Below are 16,643 nucleotides of genomic sequence, written 5' to 3'. Positions count from 1 at the left end.
CCCCAAATAAAAACAACAAATAACAAATTTTGTTTCCAATGTGGTACAGCTGGAACTCCCATAAATTGCTGGTGGGGATGAATAATGGCGTGGCCACTTTTCAAACAGTGACAGTTCTTCAGAAGGTGAAACATAGAGTAACCATGTGATTCAGTGATTCTACTCTTAGATATATATATACCCAAGACAGTTGAAACATTTGTCCAGACAGGCTGCACTCATTCATTTGTGAATGTTTACAGCAGCATTATTTTTAATTACCCAAAGCAAAACAAAACTGGAAACTCTTCAAAGAGGAGCATATGCATACAATGGAATTCTACTCAGTTGTAAAAAGGAATACAGTTATGACATGTTAGAACATGGATGAGCCTTGGAAATTTGTATTTTACTTGAAAGAAGCCACAAAGGCTACATATTGTTTGATTCCATTTATTTTATATAATTCGATTAGGCAAATCCATAGAGACAGAAAATTAGTAGTTGTTGCCAGGGTTTGGGGGAAGGAGAATATAAAATGACAGCTAATGTGTATTGGATACCTTTTTGAGTGAAGAATCTGTTCTGAAATTAGATGATCGTTGAATGCACAATTCTGTGAATATTCTAAAAATCACTGAATTGTACACTTTAAAAATGTCAATTGTATAGTATTGAAATTACAGTCCAATAAGGCTATGAAAATGTTAAGAATGAAATTATATCATTATACAGCTCAAGACATGTAATGGGAAGTACACATTATCACCTATGAAGTACTCTTGACAAATTTGTTTAATCTGAATTTAATCTAACTCTTAGGATTAATTTACCATAGTTTACAGAAAATGTAGAGAACAGAGGAGTAAGTTAAAATACCTCACAAGGAAACAAACAGAAAAATCCAGAATACAGAACATTCTAATAGGCAACTGGTCTGATTTGTTCTTATATTCATTGCTAGGGGGGTGAAACCTGATGCGAGTATTGTAAAGTTCTAGGTTAAAGAACTAGAGACACAATAACCAGATTGCCATGCTTGAACTTTTATTGTTACCTGGTTCAAAAAATAGCCTAAAATATATATTTTGGAAACAAGTAGGAAAATGTGAGTATGAACTGGAAAACATATTGTATTAAAGAATTATTATTATTTTGGGTACTACAATGCTTTGTGGTTCAGTAGGGGGATGACTTTTTTCCTAGGTAGTGCATGCTGAAGTATTTGGGTATGAAGTAATGTGTTATCAGAATTACTTTCCAGTGGTTTAGCAAGATGATTGGATACATGGATAGATGGGTGGGTGGATGGATGTAGACAGCAATATAGAAACATACATATAATTGTTGAATCTAGTAGTGGGTATTTGGATTATGGCATAATTCTTTCTAATTTTCAGCATGTTTGAAAACTCTCAAATTTGTAAAGCAAATATAAAGGAAAAAGAAAGATGCTTTAAATTGGCCTTCTTAGTACCAAAGCCCAAGACAGAGATTTTTGAGCAAGTGATATATTAAGGAAGTGACCTCATGCAAAATCTATGGGAGAGCGAAGAAAGCAAGATAGGAATATATATTAACACACACACACACACAAAACAAACAAACAAACAAACAAACAAACAAACAAACAAACAAAAACTAAGAAAGGATTTTATTTCAGGTGAATTCTATCCTCGACCTGATACTGCCAAGCACTCTGAAGCATAAATTGTAACAGTCATCCCCACCTTGAAGCAGGGGAACAGTGAGTGCATTTTACCGTCTCACTGGTGATTGGCTGTGGGCTTCCAGGTTTGGGGAGGAGCATAATTCTCCAGGCTAATGGGTTCTCTTTGCCCAATGGTACTTCTCAAGGGAAATTTACAGGTGGAAGCTGTTATGAACGGCACCTGCAACAGTTTTTGAATGTATTATGCTTCCAGCCAAGTTGTGTATTCCACAGTAAACAATCAAAAAATGGACAAAATATATAAAACTAGGTATTTCATTCATTGAACAACAGGCAGTGGAGAACTGTAATTCCTGAGAGAAGGAAAACCAAGGAAGTGATCACTGCATATGCATGGCCTATTGTATGGAGGCAGTTTCTAGACAGAAGCACAGAGATGGGGGACTCAGAGCTCAAGGGTCTGAATATAGAGACCAAGAATGGAGTTTTAACACTATTAGACATTGTTAATATAGACTGAACATGCATATACTGAGAATCTCTTATATGGAGTCTGCTATGTGCTGCAAAAACACAAGAGATTTTAAAAAAAAACACCCTCTTTAACCTACATTTTTAAAAAATTACTAGAATATTTGTATTCCCCTTCTCATTAACAGAAGAGAGCTTTAACATCTGCCCACATCCAGATTTCAGTCATTGTTTATATAAACTGCTTTACATTGAGGTCAGTTTAATTAGATTACTGGTTTTATGTTTGTTTTCCTTCCAGAATATATTTTGATGTCCAATCACAGAACTCCCTTCCCATTCTCCCCTGCTCCATCTGAGAATCTTTTGATTAGAGGTTGTCAAAGCAACTCCCCCAGAGCTAGGAGGTAGAAGATGGAAGGGTACAGAAAATAAAGGTTTTCTTCCTTTTAATGAAGTTGAATAGGACTTATTTATTGCCTTTTTAGATGTAGTAATATCAAAGGTGCAGTATCAACACAAAAGACTTAAAGGAGTTTACAGTTGGTGTATACAGTGCACAAGTATATGGGAGGATGAGCGATAATAAACTGGCTAGTACAAGAGCATGTACAGTAATGTGCCAACTTGAACAATACCAAAATTATTACATATGGCAAAAATTACATATGGATTAATGTGAGGGGAGCTTGAGAAGACATCCCCATCGAAGACATAGAGCTAGTTCTTTGCAACTACAAAGAAAGCTAAAAATATGGAAAATATGAAAATACCGAATGCGTGTGTGTGTGTGTGTGTAAAGGCACAATTGACTCTGTGAAAGTAGTTGATGAGAAACTGGGAAACAATGCCTCAAAGTATAAAATATTTTCCATCTTCTGAGAAATATTTAATGATTTTACAGCAACATGAATTTAAAAGAAAACCTCTACCAATATGAACATAGAAAGATTTGATTTCATAGCTCCTGACTCATCATTGTATTATTTAGAAAACTCTGCCTTTTGGTAATCAAACTGAAAAATGTATAGATTGATACTAATAGACTTAAAGAGTAATGATTTTAAAGTGGCTCTTTGCTTTTCCTATAAGAAAGCATGGACCGAGAAAGACAAATACAGTATGATTTCACTCATATGTGGAGTCTAAAAAACAAAACAAACGAATACACAGATGAAAAGCAGAATCATTCCTATAAACACAGAGAACAAACTGATGGTTGCCAGAGGGCATTGGGGCTGGGGATGGGCAAAATGGGTGAAGGAGAGTGAGAGGTACAGGCTTCCAGTTATGGAGTAAATACAGGGATGAAAGGTACAGCATAGGGAATATAGTTAATGATATTGTAATAGTATTATATGGTGACAAATGGTAGTTAAACTTGTGGTGAGCAATAGCATAACATATAGAGATGTTGAATCACCGTGTTGTACACCTGCACTCATGTGCACTAGTGTGTCAACTGTATTCAAATAAATAAAAACTTAAAAAGGAGACGATAGATGATAATGAGTTAATAACATAAATTCTTGCTAAAATTTCCTGATGAAGCACTGCTTTTTACACTTTGAGTAATCATTACTTTTAGTAACCATTCTGCTTGAGAAATTGTAATTTTTCAAAGGGAATCCCCCCTCTTCAAATGATATCACATTATATCCAAGTTAAGATTGGTGTTAAATGTTTGCTGCAACGCTCAAAACTCACATATTAATAAAACAGTATTAATTTCCTATTTCAGCGCATCATATAGCATGCATGGATTGCATTATTCAGAAGCTGCACACAGAAGTATGTGACTGAGTAGAATACGACATTTTTCAGTATGGAATTATTAGATCATCTAGTAATAGTGGTTTTCAAAAACAGGGTCTCTGAGGTTAAATGACTTGCATAAAACCAGTCATTAATAGTCAAGTTAGAGTTCAGATTTAGACCTTGGGACTGAAGATCTGATCTGCTTCAACTCTGCCCCCCCTACTTCCCCAAGTAGTTTGGTTGTGGCTGTCCCTAGAATTTATACAACTCTCATTAGATATTTCCCTCTCTCACTCATGAGAAATTAATTTGAGCTACTGGATGGCAGGGACAAATCTCTTGCCTTCCAATAAAAAGAAGGGGAAGTTGATATTACATTTCTGGGCCTGAAAGAAATGTAGTAATATATAATAATTATCAAGTTGAAAACAAACAAGGTTCTATTTAAATGATTGAATTTCCTAAGCTAGAAAGCTAAAAAATAATTGTTGTCAAGACCCAAATCCTACAACTTCCCTAAAACTCCTGAATATTTAGATATATATTTACTGCTCAAGGGGAAACAATGTTCTTTTTCTTCATTGATAATGTACAAACTATTCAAGCCATTATCTGAAAAGGTTAGTTTTAAAGACACTATACATCAGGGCGCCTGGGTGGCTCAGTCGTTAAGCGTCTGCCTTCAGCTCAGGTCATGATCCCAGGGTCCTGGGATCGAGCCCTGCATCAGGCTCCCTGCTCTGTGGGTGGTCTGCTTCTCCCTCTCCCACTCCCCCTGCTTGTGTTCCCTCTCTCGCTGTCTCTCTCTCTATCAAATAAATAAATAAAATCTTAAAAAAAAAAGACACTATACATCTTAAGTGGTACACTTCACATGCTTGAAGTGTTAAGAACAAGCATGGAGGAGGCAAGTCTTCCATGTTAAAGGCCTACCATGCACACCTGTGAGAGTATATGACTGATTAGATTTAAACATTAAAGGGAATCCCTAGCCCTGAGCTGGAATTGTCGACACAGGCTCAGCCCCAAATTCCAAATGACTTGAGCACTAGAAGAGGAACCTAGGATTCAGATAATTCCTGTTGTGATTTTTCAAGATGTGCTAGGGTGTTTCCTATCCTTCATTCTGTCTTATAAGTAAATATATTTTTTTGTTCAGTGTAGCCTATTGTACCTTATCAATGTGATTGTAAACCTGAATCCAGACCATGCTACCAATAAAGCAGAGTTAGTATTTCAAGAGGACTAATTTTTTCCTGTGTATGAAAATAATCACCTGATACCTTCTTACCTTATTGAAAATTCTGTTCATACTATGACTCCATGTTGTATTCTCCTCACTTGCCCTTTCCTCAAAACATTCATGTAAAATCATATACACACATGCCCATGCTCTGGAACACGTCTAGATCTTGGAGTCAACTAAAAAAGAATGTATCTGGAATCTTATTCAATGTGTTTTGTCATCAGTGCCTCTGGAAAGAGTAGTAGCTTTCAAACTTCAAGGGTCCTCACACTCAGCAGAAGGGTATTTTCAGCTACGTGGCCACATCTTACCTTATGCAGTGGATTATTACTCAGTGGCTTATGCGTGAGGACAGTGAAGTGCTTTTCTAACAAGCTCTTTCTGTGATTCTGATGAAAAATCTCAAAAATGCCTGATGTTTCCCACAATTGGGAATCACTGCAGAGAAGATGAGGGATCACTGCTTATAACTGTTTGAAAAAACATATACTATACACACACAGCTCTACATACATCTAATCCTCCAAACCACCTGGTGGTAGGCATTACTAATCATCATTTTATGGATGAGAAACCTGGGGCTCAGGGTACCTAAGTAACTGTGGTTGCACAGCTAGTTAGTGCTGGAACTAAGTTAAAAAACCAGATCTGCATGGCTCCACACCCATTCTTCAACATTATGATATGCTCTTCCTAGAGAGAGAAACAGATAGTCTCAGTCTCATTATTGACAGAGAAATTCAAAAAAGCAGTACCAGACATAGAACCATATTATTGTTTAGGGACCCAAATGATATCTTAAAATAGGATCACTTCAGCTGAGATAACTGCAATGAGTTATCACCTCATTTTCACACAAGAAAAGTACATAAATAATTAAAATAAGATGCACAAGTGGAAAAATATTTTTCCATCAATGCCTTATAAAATTAAGACATGTGTAAACAATTTCAATGCCACACTGTACATAACAGAAATAAGTATTTGGGGGGTGCAGGGAAGAGGAAAAAACCTAAAAAACTACCTGTGGCTGTCAAGGAATGTTTGCCAAAGGAAATACCATTTCAGATGGGTACCCAAGGAAAGGTAGGAATTTGCTCGTTTTAGGAAGGGGGGGGGGAGTCATTCCCTTGCTTATGCAAGAAAGGTAACATGCTCTATTGATACAATTAAGTATAAAAATTGTGCATAATTTGAGGACACATTCACCTTTACAAATCATTTAAATAGCCCTACATTTCTAGGGGCTTCTGTAATTTTTGAACCATGAAATCAAAGTGATTAACAGTTTGCAAGAATTGATTTACATCTCCAAAGTGAGGAAGAGGTTATTTTTCATTTATCAGCTTCCTTCATCAAAATGGACCCTGGCCTTTCAGAGACTACTTCATAGTTTTGTCCTCTCTCCTGCTGATCTATGTTGCCTGATACTGAATTTAAGGAGACTCAAGACAGATTCATTAAATTAGCTGAAGCCCTTTACAAAGCCACATTGGGGGCAATTTATTTTTTCCTGTTTAGCTGGTTGAGAAAAGAAATCCAGGCACAACTCTATAAAATACTGTTTTAATTAGATCCAAAGAGGAATGTAGCCTTGGTTTCTTACTCACGTTCCTTAATTATGAAAATTAATTTTAAAAGCCATAGTAACTTTGTTTTATGAAACTGAAAATGATTGTAAAATGATTTTGCATTGTCCATAAGAAAAAATATCACAAGTTAAATTTTGTTTCTTTTATTACTTTTGGTCAGCAGCAGTCTCAAAGCAAAACCAACTCATTTTCAGGAACTCCTCCAATTTAAAAAAAGTCAAGTAAATTCACATCTCAAAGTGTTACTTTTCAAAGCAAGAAAGGGGAGCCACCTGATGGCTACATAACCAAATGAATTTCTGAAGAAATACAGGAGCATATTTTTGGCAAATACTATAGTTTGGTCTATCTTTTTTCTAGTATATATTTGTTTTTAATTAAGTATTAGTAACACAAATCAATAATAGACAGATGCAGTGCTAAATTTATAAACATCTCTCACATCTCTTCACATGTCTAAGTAAATTATCATTGAAATTGTCTTTTCTTAGTGAGATAGGTGAATGACTTCTTTGGCAACTTGTACTTTCTTGTTCCAGTGAATAACAGAGAAATGTAGATCCATATGCCTGATAAGTTGCAAAAGTAACTAGTTTTATGGTTTCTATATGTAAAATTGACTTAACAGTATAATCATGAATTTGGAACATCTTCAGCATATCAGTGCCCTGTGATGGAATAAAAAATATTGGCTTTAATACATCTGTATGCACTATAGCCACCCTAATTGGACAAAGTCAGTAACTCTTGCCATTGATTGAAACATCAAGGATGATGTCCAATCAGCATATTATAAAATCTGTACTACATAATGATCACCACTAGTATAGCTACATCCATCACCATATAATTGAACCCATTCACCATTTTTTGCCACACCCAACACCTTTCGCCTCTGATAACCATCAATCTGTTCTCTGTATCTTCGACTTTTGTTTTGTTTTATCTTGTTTTCTAAATTCCACATATAGGTGAAAGCATAGTATTTATCTTTCTCTGACTTATTTTATTTAGCGTAATATTCTCTAGGTCCATCCACATTTTCTCAAATCACAAGATCCCATTCTTTTTCATGGCTGAGTGCTGTTCCATTGTGTATGTATGCCACATCTTTATCCATTCATCCATCAGTGGATACTCAGGTTTTTTCCATATCTTGGCTATTGTAGAAAATGCTGCAATTAACAAATAGTGCATATATCTTTTCAAATTAGTGTTTTCATTTTCTACAGATAAGTTCCCAGAAGTAGTAGCTGGATCATATGGTAGTTCTATTTTTAATTTTTTGAGGAACCTCCATACTGTTTTCCATAGTGGTTGCAGCAATTTATATTCCCACCAACAGTACACAGGGGTTCCCTTTTCTCCACAATCTCTCCAACACTTGCTGTTTCTTGTCTTTGGATAATAGCCATCCTAGGAGGTGTGAGGTGATAGCTCACTGTGGTTTTGATTTGCATTTCTCTGATGATTAGTGACGATGAATATCTTTTCATGTGTCTGTTAGCTACCTCTATGTCTTCTTTGGAAAAATTTCTGTTCAGGTCCTCTGCCTATTTTTTAATCAGATTGTTCATTTTTTTGTTATTGAATTGTATGAATTCTTCATATATTTAGGATATTAGCCCTTCCCTGGATATATGATTTGCAAATATCTTCTCCCATTTGGTAGGTTGCCTTTTTATTTTGTTGATGGTTTCCTTTGCTGTGCAGAAGCTTTTTAAAAAATCTATCATCTATCATCTATCTATCTATCTATCTATCTATCTATCTATCTATCTATCATGAATCATCTATCTCTATATCTATATTTTTTAAGTTTCTGCTTAAATTCCAGTTAGTTAACATACAGTGTGATAGTTTCAGGTGTTCGGTAGAGTGATTCAATACTTCTGTACATCACCTGTTGCTGTGCAGAAGCTTTTTAGTTTGATGTATTCCCATTTGTTTATTTCTGCTTTTGTTGCCATTGCCTTTGGAGTCAGATTGAAAATACTGGATTGCCAAGTGTGATGTCAAGGAGCTTATCATCCATGTTTTCTTCTAGGAGTTTTATAGTTGGTAGTCTTACATTCAAGTCTTAAATCCATTTGAATTAACTTTTGTGTGTGGTTTTAGATAGTGGTTGAGTTTCTTTTATTTGCATGTGGCTGTCCAGTTCCCCAGCACCATTTATTGAAGACAGTGTTCTTTCTCCATTGTATATTCTTGCCTCCTTAGTCATAAATTAATTGACCATATATGTGTATGTTTATTTCTGGGCTTTCTCTTCTGTTTTATTGATGTATATGTTTGTTTTATGTCAGTGTCATACTGTTTTGATTATTACAGCTTTGTAGTATAGTTTGAAATCAAGGAGCATGATATCTCCAATTTTGTCCTTGTTTCTCAAAATATTTTTTGGCTATTCAGGGTCTTTTGTGGTTCAGTACAACTTTTAGGATTATTTGGTCTAGTTACATAGAAAATACTATCAGAATTTTGATATCAAATATTGCATTGAATTTGTAGATTGCTTTGGGGTAACATGGACATTTAACAATATTAATGCTTCAATCCATGAGCATGGGATATCTTCCCATTTATTTGTATTTTCTTCAATTTCTTTCACCAATATCTTAAAGTTTTCAGTACACAGATCTCTCACCTGTTTGGTTAAATATATTTCTAAGTATTTTATTCTTTTTAAAGACATTGTAAATGGGATTATTTTCTTAATTTCTCTTTCTGATGTTTTGTTATTAGTGTGTAAAACCATAACTGATTTGTGTTTATTGATTTTGTATCCTACAACTTTACTGAATTCATTTGTTAATCCAAAGAACTTATTTATTTATTTATTTAGTGGAACCTTTAGAGTTTTTGATATATAGAATTATGTCATCTGCAAAAGTGACAGTTTTACTTATTTTCCTCCAATTTGCATGCCTTTTATTTCTTTTTCTTGTCTAATTACTCTGGCTAGGACTTCTAATACTATGTAGAAGAGACAAGGCATCCTTGTCTTGTTTTTGATCTCAGAGAAAAATTTTTCAGTTTTTCACCATTGAGTGTGATGTTTGCCGTGGGTTTGTCATATATGGCCTGTATTATGTAGAGGTATATTTTCTCTATACCCACTTTGTTGAGTATTTTTTTATCATAAGGAATGTTGAACTTTGTCAAATGCATTCTCTGCATCTATTGAGATGATCATATAATTTTTATCCTTCATTTTGTGAATGTGGTGTATCACATTGACTGATTTTTAGAAGTTGAGCTATCCTTGCATCCCTGAAATAAATCCCACTTGACATGATGTATGATACTTTTAATGTATTGTTGAATTTGGTTTGCTAATATTTTTTTGAGGATTTTTGCACTTAATGTTTATCAGGGATATTGGCCTATAATTTTCTTTTCTTGTGGTATTTTTATCTGGTTTGGATATCAAGGTAAAGTTGGCCTCATAAAATGAATTTGGAAGGTTTCCCTCCTCTTCTGTTTTTCAGAAGACTTTGAGAAGGATTGGTATTATTTCTTTGAATGTTTGGTAGATCTCACCAGTGAAGTATCTTGTCCTGAATTTTTGTTTGTTGAGAGGATTTTTTTTAAGACTTTATTTATTTATTTGAGAGAGAAAGAGAGAGTGAGAGAGAGAGCATGAGAGTTGAGTGAGGGGCAGAGGGAGAATCAGACTCCCTGCTGAGCAGAGAGCCTGATGTGGGGCTCAATCCCGGAACTCCAGGATCATGACCTGAGCTGAAGGCAGCCACTTAACCAACTGAGCCACCCAGACACACCCTGTTGAGAGGATTTTGATTACTGATTCAATCTCTGTACTAGTAATCAAATTTTCTATTTTTCCATAACTTAGTCTTGGAAGATTTTATGTTTCTAGGAAATTACCCATTTCTTCTGTTGTCCATTTGCTAGTATATAATTGTTCCTGTTTCTTATGATCTTCTGTATTTCTGTGGTATCAGTTGTAATTTTTCTTTCATTTCTGATTTTGTTTGAGTCTTCTGTCTCTCTCAATCTCTCTCTCTTTCTCGCCTTTTAAAATTAATTAATTAATTAATTTATTCATTTATTCATTCATTCATTCCTTGGCAAGCCTAACTAAAGTTTTATCAAGTTTGTTTATTTTTTCAAAGAACCAGTTCTTTGTTTCATTGATCTTTTCTATTTTTATTTTAGCCTCTATTTCACTTATTTCAGCTTTGGTAAAGACCAAATTTCTTTCTTTTTTTTTTTTTTTTATTCATGAGAGAGAGAGAGAGAGAGAGGCAGAGGCAGAGGGAGAAGCAGGCTCCCCGTGGAGCAGGGAGCCCGATGCGGGACTCGATCCCAGGACCCTGGGATCATGACCTAAGCCGAAGGCAGACACTTAACCGACTGAGCCACCCAGGTGTCCCAAGACCAAATTTCATTTGGTAAAGACCATTATTTCATTCCTTCTGCTAACTTTGTTCTCTTCCTATTTCCTTTAAGTGTAAAGTTAGGTTATTTATTTGAGATTTTTTTCTTGCTTCTTGAGGTAGATCTGTATCAGAGAATTCATTTTCAATTCATTAGATACTAAACTTCATTTGTGAATGAAGAAATTGAAAGTGTCATATTAAAATATAGATAGATGGTTAGATATATAAAATCACTGAGCTGACCCTTATGATTTTTAAGTATTATTTTGATATTTATATTTGTTTCACTGTTGGGGAGTGAAACATTATCTAATGAATATGGTCTGAGGAGGGATCAATAGTATACCATAATGACAAAAATTTAAGTTTCTACCTTATCTTTTTTATATTATTAGAAAGGAGCAATGACCAAAAACAATTCTTAAAAGTGGTCTTCTTAATCTTTTGCAGTTCATCACATTGATAAAATCTCCTCTAGGATTTAATATATTATTTTATCTTTGTGGATTAAATTTGCCTTGGTATGTCTCCATTTTTCCATCTTGTGTTATTGCCTTACTACTTGTAGCTCAGGGGGCATTATCTTCATGAGGAGAGTTTACCTCAGTATCACTGGAAAGTTGTGGAACTTAATTCAGGCAAGATGAGAAATAGGCTCCATAATTATGTATTAAATTCTGATATTTCTCACACAGAATAACTTCCCAAGTATTCATAATTATGATATTCTTATTATTGCTATTGGCTATAACAGACTGTCAGATATATGAACTCAATGAAAGCAATCATAGCTGTTTCTTTCCTGAAGTGTACATACAGGTTAAAATTATTTATTTTTCTCATACAATAAAGTTATGATAAAGCTCAATCCAAGACCTTCTGTCCACACATTTTAGGTAATTTTCTTCTACCCAAATAATTTACTATTCATGTCAGAAAGTTAAAGTTACCAGTTCATATATATAAACACACAGACACACATACTTTGCATAAGCCAAAAAGGAATTAAGTAATTAAGTAATATTTTCTTTACAAATCAAAATACATGTCATAAACCAGCCTGTGAAAGTAATTAAAATCAGAACCAACACAGACCTTTCCCCCCTCCCCCCATTCTAAGAAATTTCCACTGAAAACTAGGCATGTCTGTCTATGGTAAGATATGTTTCTATATCTACAGAGAATATTTTAAACAATAGTTTATAGTCATTCTACCAGGAAATGGCAGTGATGCCATTGATCTAGTGAAAAGCATTTCATCTAATTTTCATAAATTCTTATCCATTTATTTATGTAGTAATAATCTAATGATATAAATACAGCCAAGTATAAATCATTTAATTTTTAGATTTACCTTGACAAAAAAGGAAGCAATATGTTTTGACATTTGCAAACACTTCCCTTTAGAACTAGAATTTTGTGGGTAAAGTTAGCAAGAGATAGAATCTTATTTTTTTTCTGAGTTATAATTCCATATAAAATAAATGTATAAATTTGAAACAGTAAGAGGCTGGAACTCTTGGAATATTCTTGAGTGTAAGCTTACACAAACAATGTCTCAATGCCACTACTCTGTTTGAGGACACATGAGCTACTTTAAAAGCATTTCTTACTCAGTTTCAGAAAGATAGCATCTAAGGAAGTACGTATGTTTTTACCTATTTTCCTTATGCTAAGTGTATAAGAGAACAAATAGCCAATGTGAGCTCTTATGTGCTCAATATTCATAATTAATTTAAGATGCATTTTAACTTTGAGAAATAAAAAAAAAGATGGGTACACCTCCAATATATTATTTAACCATTTAAGTAGCATGCATTTCCAATGCTAAAGAGAAGGCCATGGAAATTCAACACTAGTATATTATTTATGCTTAAGTATTAATTGCTTGGGGATATAAAATGCCATTATTTATCTTTACACTAGCTAACTGAAGTGGAAAATGGAGATAAATCCCACAAGCAGAATTCACATTTGCTTCAATTATGTGGATACTTCAGACGAAAATAACTTTTATGTTATAATTACTAAACCCTTCAACTTTACATCTTGATACAACTTTAATATGGCAGTTCCAATGCTAGGGACTTTTTGTTTGTTTTTTTCTTAGCACAATATGATTCATTTTATGGGGATGTATGTTGTAAAATTAAGTCTGGAAATCTTAGTTATCAAAGGTATTGAAAGAAATAGGGTAATAGTTTCAAAGTTATAACAAGAAGGTATAAACCAGTGGTGACATATACAAATAAACATATTAAAGACCGTCTTTTAAAAATGGACTCTTTTAAAGGTCATCGTTTAATGCATCTAATACAACCAGATTGAATTTTGGAAGTAAACATCAGCAGTTACTTGGCAGAACATGTGGTTTAAAGATTTCTTACACAAGGCAACAATGTTGCACAGCTTTACAAGGGCATAAATATAATTTAACACACAGTGATATAAACCTTAGCTTGATTTGTGACTGCTGACAGTGTCTAAACAGAAGAAATAAAGGCAACAAGATTTCCCCAGTGGTTGGAATGCTTAGTGTTTATACTGTGTGCATTTTTTTTTTTTTTTACCTGTGTCATAAAGAAGGTTTTCCTCCATTACTTCCAATTTTCTCTGCATCATATTTCAAGGGCATTAATATTTGAGGCATATTTTTGCTAATTCTCTTTTTCCATAGTTGGCTCTATTTGGGATAAAGAATACATTTTTCTCCCAAATCTTGGGAGACTAGTTTATGTTGATGTCCAGTGTTCTTACATAAAATAAGGCAAATGGATTAGTGTTGCTGTTCTTTCTCATTTAGAACTTTAAAAATTGAGAGACTGTTTAAAAACAAAATTGTCACAAATAACTGAATATATATTTGAATATTAAGTATTCATTCCATAAGTGTGTCTCAATTAATGAACTGCAGTACACAATAAATGTTAGTATATCAATTAGGTCACCAAAGAGAATTGCATTATTAACATTCATTAACTTTGTAACAGATAGCTTAATTGTACAAATAACCCAAAGCTATGTAATTAGAATGTGATTATATTCCCATTTCTTTATGACAAAATGAACTTAGAGTTCAAGCAACTGATGCAAGTATAAAGGAAAATGTGAAATGAGGTTATAAATCAACTATTAAATACTTATTCTCCTTTGCTACTGACTAAGTATAAAGGGATGCTTTACTTCTCTGTGTTTTATAACAATTTCCTAGTAAATGACTTTGTGGAATTGAGCCCAATAATAGTCCCTCTTTTCTCATTACAGTCAAAATGTTCTTTCTTTTTTCATCATTTGGGAATGTTGGAACTGCTTCCTTGTTGCTTTAGTTGTGTTTATATTCATAGGCTAAAATAAGTAAAATTTAAGCCTGAGTATGTATTACCTCCTTTTTTCAACCTTTATTGGAAATCTTCATTTCCTGGGGGAGAGAGAAGTAATCATTTCTGAAGGACTAATTAGCCTTAAGTCCTTCCTTGGACAAAGAAATGTTAAAGATATCAACATTTGATAAAGACTGATGAAAGCTTAACCAGAAGTACTTGTGCTCAGGTAGTGGTCTACACCTGCACTTAACATTATGGAAAGGGGCATCTATAGCAACAAAGCCAGGTTAGTGGGAATACAATAATTGGTTTTCTCTTTCTCTCTTGCTGTATTCAGCTAATGTGGCAAATAATTTTTTTTCTACTCCATGTGGTGCAGAATTGAGAATTTTGTATACTTAAATTTGAGTAAAGAACTAGTTTGACAAATAAATTGAAGTAAAATAAATATATCTTAACCTAGAATTATTGAATATAATACAATAAGAAGTAATGAAAAAACGTTCTGACTCCTAAATCATGGAGTGAGAGCAGCACAGATTGGTAGTACCATCTGATTCCTAACAGATCATATCGTGTGTGTGTATTTAGATGTGTAATTGTTTCTCAGAAATGACTTCACAGTATACAGAAAGAGTGTGAGCAGTGTATGGAAAGAAATCATTACGTGTGTGTATATGTGTGTGTGTATATGTTGTCCTCCATCACTTGTCTTTTGCCGTCCACAACTTTGCTTAAAATAGTTGAACTTACCTCTCTTTCTGATACTCGTTTGAGTATATTTTACATTTTAAATCTACCTGGAGAGTCAGCCTGACTTTTATGCCTATCCCACAGGTCTGCCTAAGATGAGGTAATGTGTACCTGAGTCTCCAATATGCCTGACCCCAGGTTACCGTTAATCATTTCTCCTTTTCTTTAAACATATTTTGCCATGTATTTGGTTCATTCATGTCATGCTTATTCATTTTTAACAAAGAGCTGGATGTTTGGAAAGGCTATGAAGATATATGTGTTTTAACTCTCTCTAGGAGCTCCAGAGACAGAAACTCTAAAGGTTTGAAAATGTAATTTTAGCCCTAATGTTAGGTGAAGTTATTTAGAGTATTTTACTATAGTAACAGATCTACTTTTTTTTTTAACAATTTTAACATTTTAAGTGAAAAATAGTATATACACAAAGAAGCACACATGCTATAAGTGTGCAAATTAAATTTTTGCAAACTGAACCCAATAGTTTAACCAGATGTAAATCGAGAATTAAAACATTATCAAAATCCCAGAAGCCCTTTCTATTCACTAGTGACTCAAGGATAGCCATAATTCTGACCTCTAACAGTATAGATATTTTTTGCCAGCTTTTTCTTCTTTATATAAATCGTATCACAGATACTTTTATCAGTGGCTTCTTTTACTCCGTACTATATGAGGCCCATCTGAATGTTTGCAAGTAGTTGTAATCCTTCCTTCTCTTTGTTAAATAGTATGTCATTATATTAATAAACCATCGTTTATATATCTACTATGTTGCTGATGAATATCTGGGTGACTATTGTGAATTGTATATATTTTTTAAATTAGTGTATACATTCCTCTTGGGTACATACCTATGAGTAGACTTATGTTATATACTGTTTAGGTGTTTAATTGTTTTTCAGAAATGACTTCACAGTAGACAGAAAGAGTGTGAGCAGTGTATGGAAATCGTTGTTAACTCCAGATATATGCTAAAACTTGGTATTTTCTGTCGTTTTCGTTTTAGCCATTCTGGGGTTTGTAGTAGTATGACATTGGGACTTTAATTTGCATTTCCCATATGACAAATGAGGTTGAGCACATTTTCATGTCAGTGTTCCCTGATATTTGAATAAATCAGTACACCAAATCAACTTAGAGGGCTTGTCCTGGCTACTTGTTTTTGGAAAACTTATTTCCTAAGATTTTTGAACTATTCTAATTCACTTCAAAAGCTATTAAAATCCTAACCTGTTCATGTTGATTGCATCCATGTCCAAAGATTTTGGCAAGGTTTAGTCTGCAGGCATTTTATCTTTTAAATTGAAAGATTTTCTATTAAAGCAATTCTTGGTTGCATTTTAGCACTTTTTGGTAACATAAATGCATCAATTATAAGCAGGGTCCATGGGTCCTACAGGTTACCTCTGGTGGGCCCCAGCAGACCCTGTGACAGGGCAAATG

The sequence above is a fragment of the Mirounga angustirostris genome, unplaced genomic scaffold (genome assembly GCF_029215605.1).
Source record: "Mirounga angustirostris isolate CCGP_5_RB_7025 unplaced genomic scaffold, mMirAng1.0.hap1 SCAF_14, whole genome shotgun sequence".
NCBI classification, from domain to species: domain Eukaryota; kingdom Metazoa; phylum Chordata; class Mammalia; order Carnivora; family Phocidae; genus Mirounga; species Mirounga angustirostris.
This window is presented reverse-complemented; position numbering follows the sequence as displayed.